General features: G+C 37.6%; 1 protein-coding gene and 1 pseudogene across 1 annotated transcript in view; both read right to left on the bottom strand.

Moving 5' to 3' along the window:
- Positions 1–1,411, bottom strand: part of LOC144240579 (uncharacterized) — a 32,462-nt gene extending 31,051 nt beyond the window's left edge. The window contains exon 1 of the mRNA XM_077774941.1: positions 1,353–1,411. The gene's annotated coding sequence lies outside the window, so the exon portion shown is untranslated. The remainder of the gene's footprint in view (positions 1–1,352) is intronic.
- On the bottom strand, positions 1,242–1,640 carry LOC144240577 (protein FAM136A pseudogene; annotated as a pseudogene).
- Between the last annotated feature and the right edge of the window lie 5,544 nt (positions 1,641–7,184).

The raw sequence follows: 7,184 nt of genomic DNA on the forward strand, positions 1-7,184 counted from the left end.
CCCCCCCCCCCCCCCCCGTTTTGCATGAAAAACTAATTTTAAAACCAAATTACTAGGAAATATATCACATCCTTGAAACACCCAAAACAGGCTATACTGTCATTTCATGTAATAAGTTACTAAAAAGACAACAAGGTCCTTCTCAAAATGATAGTGTGCTAGAGCTGGGACAGCCCCCAAACTGCTATAGAAGGTCCAAGCAAAGGTGGTGTTTGGGAGGGAGTTTCTCCTTTTTTTCTTTAAAGGAATCACAGCTCACCCCTGAGCTGCTTACTTTTTCTCCTTTGACCTTGTTGCCAAGGGATGGTCTCCTGAGCTCTGTAATTTGAGGGGGCTAAGTAAACAATAATGAGTTTAGGCTTTTATTCCACGCTGGATTTTCCAACTCTAGTGCTCAATAACTCTCTTAATTAAGAAGACAACAGTTCCTCCTTCAATATTTATTCCTGGATACTGGCATGTAATCAGAAGCCCCCTCCCCGTCAAGGGAGTGTGTTAGTGCAAGACTGTCCTGTCGCTCTGCTGCAGATAGCCTCAGGAACCATCATGGCAACAGTGAGAGGGAAGGTCAGCTCCCCATACCCAGTGTAACATCGCCTCTCATGTTTCTAAAGAGTCTCCTATCTGAAAGACGTAATGCGTATTTAAAGAAATGAATTATCAACATCTTGATAGCCAGAAACAGATATCCACAAGGAATTGTTCAAGTTCTTATCCAAACTACCTCTCCCAGCTCCACATTTAAATCAACTTCATGCCTTTGTATATAAAACAAAACCAAGCCAAAGACCCGGAAACCAATTTTTTTTCCCTCCTAAACTAGTGACCTCATGGATTTTATTTTACAGCTTATGGAATATGACTTAGTGGTCCTTCTGGTAAACAAGAGGTTGGCAACAAACAGAAACACCTCTGCTCACACTCCACCAGATAATAGGCAGGCTAGAGGAAACTGCCAGTTTGTTGGTGCCTGTATACTAAGAAGAATCTGGTATCTTGCAGGGCTCTGACTTGGTACACGGGAGATCCCCAGTGCCAAGAGAAGCATGTAAAATTGAGGCCATCAAAAACTCTCCTGTGCTATATCTGACCCAAATTTTAGCAGTTTTGTCCATTTGACTTTCTAGGGTGACACATGCTTGGAACTTGTTGCATCAAACTTCACTTAAAAGACCAAAACTCCTATTTCACTTTTTAAATAGATTCCTGCTGTCAGCTCTGATGGTCGATTGCAAAGACTTCTATTTCCCAACAGACAGGCGAGATTCCTTCATCTTCTTGGTCATGGTTTAGATGAGGTACACACAGTCATCCACACACTTAGTCGCACAACTCTCCAGCTGCCATTTCACCTGAAGCTCTTTACTTCCCGCATCTATTGAATCTTTGGGTTTATCACTGCAATGCAAGGTGCACTGGGCCAGGTGGTCCTGGAACTTATCCAACACACTGGTCACCAGAGGCATATGGCAGTGCTCAATGAACTGGTGCATCAGCTGCCATGGAACTCTGCTGTCCTCACAATGGCTGGTGCTGCACTGGAATATGAGGCCCTTCATCTTCTGGACATTCTCTCACTCCAGACTCTCCACCACAGAGCACATCTCCTCCTGCCTCCAGAGCTGCTGCAGCCCTGTCATGGGGACCCTGCACTGCACCAAAAATACCCTATACCTTGTTTTACATGGTGAATATATAGATTTTACAATTGTCAGAACTCATATAAATACACACATAACATCTTCAGATACCAGTTTATTTCAGGGGTGCCTGGGTGGCTCAGCTGGTTAAGCCTCTGACTTTTGATATTGGCTCAGGTCATGACCTCATGGTTTGTGGGTTTGAGTGCAGATTCTGCTTGGGATTCTCTCTCTTCCTCTCTCTGTCTCTCCACTGCTCTCACTCTTTCTCTCTCTCTCAAAATAAACATTAAAAAAGTATAAAAGATAAGTTTTCACAAAATAAGTAGAACTTTCCATTTATCATTCATCCATTCATTATTCACGTTTTAGTTTACTTTCTCTCTAAATATTTAAATATCTATTATATGCCAATTTACTATGCATTATTTATACAATGGTAAGACAAATGTGTAGGCTTTTCTAGTGGAATTCTCTCTACAATTGCAATTCTGAATGCAATATTATTTCCCTGATTGCATTACTCTATTTTGTTTTTGTTATTGTCTTTTAATGGTGTAGAAAATTTTAAAAATTAAAACTGAAACTCTGTTTTTGTTTTACTTTGACTATCCTTTCTGCTGTGTTTTGTTGTTGTTTTGTTTTTTTCTTCCCTGGTCTTATACTAAAAAACTCTCAATTATGTTTGAAAAATTTGAGCAAATTTTTTATAGATAAGCCCCACCTCCAGAGACTGTAAAAGACTGTGTACTATCTACTGAATTAAAAACAATCTCACCATATCCTTTTATTTTGATAACAAATTGCTGTTCACACGGAATATAGATGTATTTTCCAATTACGCTTACATGTACATGAAAAATTGTAGTAAACAAATCACATTAAAATGACAGCAGTTCCTACACTTTGATATGTTTACAGCTTTACCTGATTAAATTTCAAAAATAAAATTGTTCCCTATAGCAATTTGTATAACTGCAATTCTCACAAATTACCTGTTGTTGGGAAGTAAAGAATATATATGGCTATAGCATCTGAAACATGCATTTCACTCATGTTTGAAGTTTAATTTACTCTAAGCTGAACAAGCCAACAATGTTAGATAGCTGTTAAAATGTCTAGCATATTCTAAGGCCCATTAATACAAGATCTAATTGCAAAAACAAGTGTATATTAATGATTTTTGTTAATCACCCATGACTCAGGTATTATATTCAATTCTAAGCACTGTGTTTTTAGAATATGGTGATCAGAATAACAGTTTTGGTAATAACAGAAATTCATTTAATCCTCATGGCAACTCTAAAACAGTGGTAGTGTCATCCACATATTTTACTGATGATGAGAAATAGCTAACTTTATAAATCTGGGACAGTGTTGTGAAGTGTGATGATGGAATGCCTATTTAGATGTATCATGACCATCAGGGCCATTCAATTAAACTGTCTCATGCTATTAAATGATTTCTTTATCAGAAAATATTTTACATTTAAAAGAAATTCACAACACTGTGAAAGAAACCTGGATGCAAGAAAAATGTTAACATTTTTATTTATTGTTTTGAGATAGAGAGAGAAAGAGACAGTATGAGGAGGGGAGGGTCAGAGAGAGAAGGAGATACAGAATCCAAAGACAGGCTCCAAGCTCTGAGCTAGCTGTCAGCACATAGCCCAATGCGGGGCGCGAACCCACGAACCGCGAGATCGTGACCTAAGCCGAAGTCAGATGGTTAACTGACTGAGCCACCCAGCCGCCCCTAACATTTTATTTTAAAGTTAGGCTGTAAATATCTAAAGCAAAGTAGAAAACAATGTTTATTTAGAGAGATAAGGTTTAAAAAGAAGCAGTGGATCGTATGTATGTGTGCCGGGTGTGTGTGTGTGTGTGTGTGTGTGTGTGTGTGTGTGTGTGTGTGTGTGTGTTGGGNGAACAAGTCTTCACTAAATTTCATGCTCTCATGAACCTTAAAATAATTTACAGAGTTATCAGGGCATTCATTCAATTTCCTTATTACCTGGCAGTTGTAGTACACAGGTATGCCCGACTAAAGAAAAACATTTTAATTTTGAACCAAAATAAACTCTATACATCTAATGTTTAACTTCTGGCAAAAGTTACCTTAATATGCATTTTGACATTTCATATATTATATATATTTTATATATGTTTAAGTGTATTTGAAACAAAAATCAATAATTTTAAATTGAACTAAGACATTACATTTAAAATGTTTCACATTTTAACGTTACTTGTTGTATTTTCTTTTTCTTTGTAGAGTCCATAATGATCTTGGTTATCCAGTTTGGTCCAGACATTTATTTTAAATTCATTTATTTGTTTTGAGAGAGAGAGCACAAGTGGAGGAGGAACAGAGAGAGAAGGAGAGGGAGAGAATCCCAAGCAGGCTCCACACTGCCAGCATGGAGCCTGATTGTGGGCCTTGAACTCATGAATTGTGAGGTCACGACCTGAGCTGAAATCAAGAGTTGAATGCTCAACTGACTGAGCCACCCAGGATCCCTGGGTCCAAACAGTTGTGTAGTGAGAGTAGGTCATCATATGCTAATTAACTTTTGGAAGCAAACTTGAAATGTTACCTGTATCATGTGTCTGTCTTGGTCTCTCCTCCTTCCACTCCTACCCTTTTATAAGTGGGCATCAGAGTCATGAAATAGTAACTTACCATTCAATTATTATTTGCTCCAGCAGTATATTTGTTTTTTAAAAAAGACAAAACATTCAGAAGAGAGAATATGGAACAAGAAACTAAGTAAAGAATAGACTGGAAACTTAAATGAGGGACCTACTTGGTGATAGTTTCAGAGCATTTCAGTGAAATTCTATATTCATGAGTGGAAGACAAGGGATGGTAATATATCTTCACAATAACTTTGTGGAATAATCCAGAAAGACAACTGTAAAAGAATTGTATTGAATTATAAATAACTGCCTCCAAAAGGAAGCCAATGAACTCTCATTTCGGAAATTCCTACACACTGATGTTTTTATAATATTCTTTTAAAATCCAAACTCTTTTGTGGTAAGCATATATATATATATATATATANATATATATACATATATATATATATATATTCAACAGAAACAACGATCTGAACTTTGATGCTGTTCTAAACCCAGAGATTACTACAAGGGTAGTAAGGGGTACCAGTGTACCAAAATAAGAGCATGATTTTCCCTTAATCCTTATTCTGCTTTCCTAGTTTTTATAACCAGATGTGTCCCTGAATTCTGGTTTTGCAGTAAACCACTAAATTTATGCAGTAAAACTCAGCCAATTAATCTGATATTTTGGTTTTCAGCTCTTGCTCCTGCCATTCCCTGTAACTCCCCTTTATCTAAGATCTGTGCTCTGTTACTTCTCAGTCTGACAAAAGACTTACTGCCACCTAAAATAATCTCTCATAGAACCCATTTCTGTTAATATCTTAAGCAGTATAATTATGTTTCCCAAGTAGTTTCTGCCATGATACCAAAATTCTAAATCCTACCCACTGGAAAGTAGCCTTTTGTAGAACAGATCTAAGTTGCCAAGCAACAATGCATAAATAACCAATAACTCTGGTGAGAAGCACAATGTAGAATTAGTTACATCCATTCTATTCTTTCCTTGGCACCTGCTTACAATTATTATGATATAAGCAGCATTTCTTCTAAAACTTAGAGCCAAACACAGCTACTGATATATACTAATATATACTCTGTGCCATTCAGTTATGACTAAGTTTTGTCCAATTTATGATTTTTAAAATTTCAGAAAATAGTATTGTTCTAAAACTTGGAGCTGGCTTAAATGTTTATATGCTTTTTTTTTTTTAACTCATCAAAATGGTTGAGGTTGCAGGGCAACCAACTAGCCCATTGTCTATAGATAGAGATTTCTATAAGGGAAGGTGAACCTGAAGAATAAATAGCTAAACAAAAGTAATAAAAATTCAGTTAAAATCAAAACAACAAGTAGGTAGAGTGTGGGCTGGTAACAGTGTGTGGTAAGAGACAGGGTTATATATAAGAGATTTCATATGACCTTTCAAGCCTTATTTTTAATTCACAAAGTAATCATCCTGAAAGACACCATCATGGTACAGACAATGGGCTAGGAAAGCAAGCATAGTGAACATGAGACTTCATCAGTGACTCTTATAATACCATACGAATTACAGCATTCTACAGTGGGTATACCAACAAGAACAATTGCCTTCAGGGCAACCCATGATGGAAGCCCATTGCAGCTAGAAGAATGAAACACAAATAAACCTTTATTCTTAAGGAGGAACAGATTAGAAAAAAAATTTAAAAAGGGGGGCACCTGGGTGCCTCAGTCTGTTAAGCGTCTGACTTCGGCTCAGGTCATGATCTCATGGTTCGTGGGTTTGAGCCCCGTGTCAGGCTCTGTGCTGACAGGTAGCTCAGAGCCTGGAACCTGCTTTGGATTCTGTGTCTCCCTCTCTCTCTGAATCCTTCCCTGCTCACGCAGTCTCTCTCTCTCTTTCTCTCTCAGAAATAAATAAAACATTTAAATTTTTTTTAAAAAAAGAAGCACAAATAATTTTAGGTCAAAACTACAGCTAAGAGAATGAAGAGAATACTGAGAAGGTCACACCCATGAGACCCAAGAGCACAGTCTGCCTAATACTCAGTCCTCATCCATAATATGGAGAATGAGGTTATTCCTTGACCCATACCCATCACCATAAGGCTAGCAAGAATCTAGTAAGAAGAATGGGAGAACACTGCAAAGGGAAAACCTAACAGTGAATGAGTACAGACATTGAAGTAAAGTCATCATCAACTCAGCTCCCACCCTCAACATAAAGTGGTTATGGAAGATTCTGATGACCACTGAAATGAACCTCAAGGAAAACAGAACAAGAAACTTCAAACTCAGGTCAACTCCTAACAAGATTAACTCAAACCTCCAAAATAAAGATTTAGCAGGGGAGCTGTGATCATTTCCACCATAAACTTATTTATTTCAGTCTTCCCTATTGAACAGTGAATTGAAATACATAAAAAAGGCAGAGTTAGGTCCCTACTATGTTCAAGATGTCACTTGTGACCCATCTCACCCAGAGTAAAAGAAAACATCTTCTCTGTTCTCATTGTCTTCACCCTTGCTCATGCTTATGTAGCCTCCTTTTGCACCATTTAATACATCAACCTGCCAAGGTTTTGAAACTTGCTGTTCCAGGGGCACCAGAGTGGCTCAGTCAGTTAAGCATCCAACTTCAGCTCAGGTCATGATCTCACAGTTTCTGAGTTCCAGCCCTGTGTCTGTGTTCTGTGGTAAAAGCTCAGAGCATGGAGCCTGCTTCGGATTCTGTATCACCCTCTCTCTCTGCTCCTCCTCCAATCATGCTCTGTTTTTGTCTCTGTCTCTGTATCTCTCCCAAAAGTAAATAAACATTAAAAAAAGTTTAAAAAACTACCCATTTTAAACATAAAGGTATTAAAAAGTTAGTAAATGAAAGAAAAGCTTTAGCATATAAACAATAACCAAAAGTAAAGACAAATTCAAAACAT

Source organism: Crocuta crocuta, unplaced genomic scaffold (assembly GCF_008692635.1).
Source record: "Crocuta crocuta isolate KB4526 unplaced genomic scaffold, BGI_CrCroc_1.0 scaffold6, whole genome shotgun sequence".
Lineage (NCBI taxonomy): Eukaryota > Metazoa > Chordata > Mammalia > Carnivora > Hyaenidae > Crocuta > Crocuta crocuta.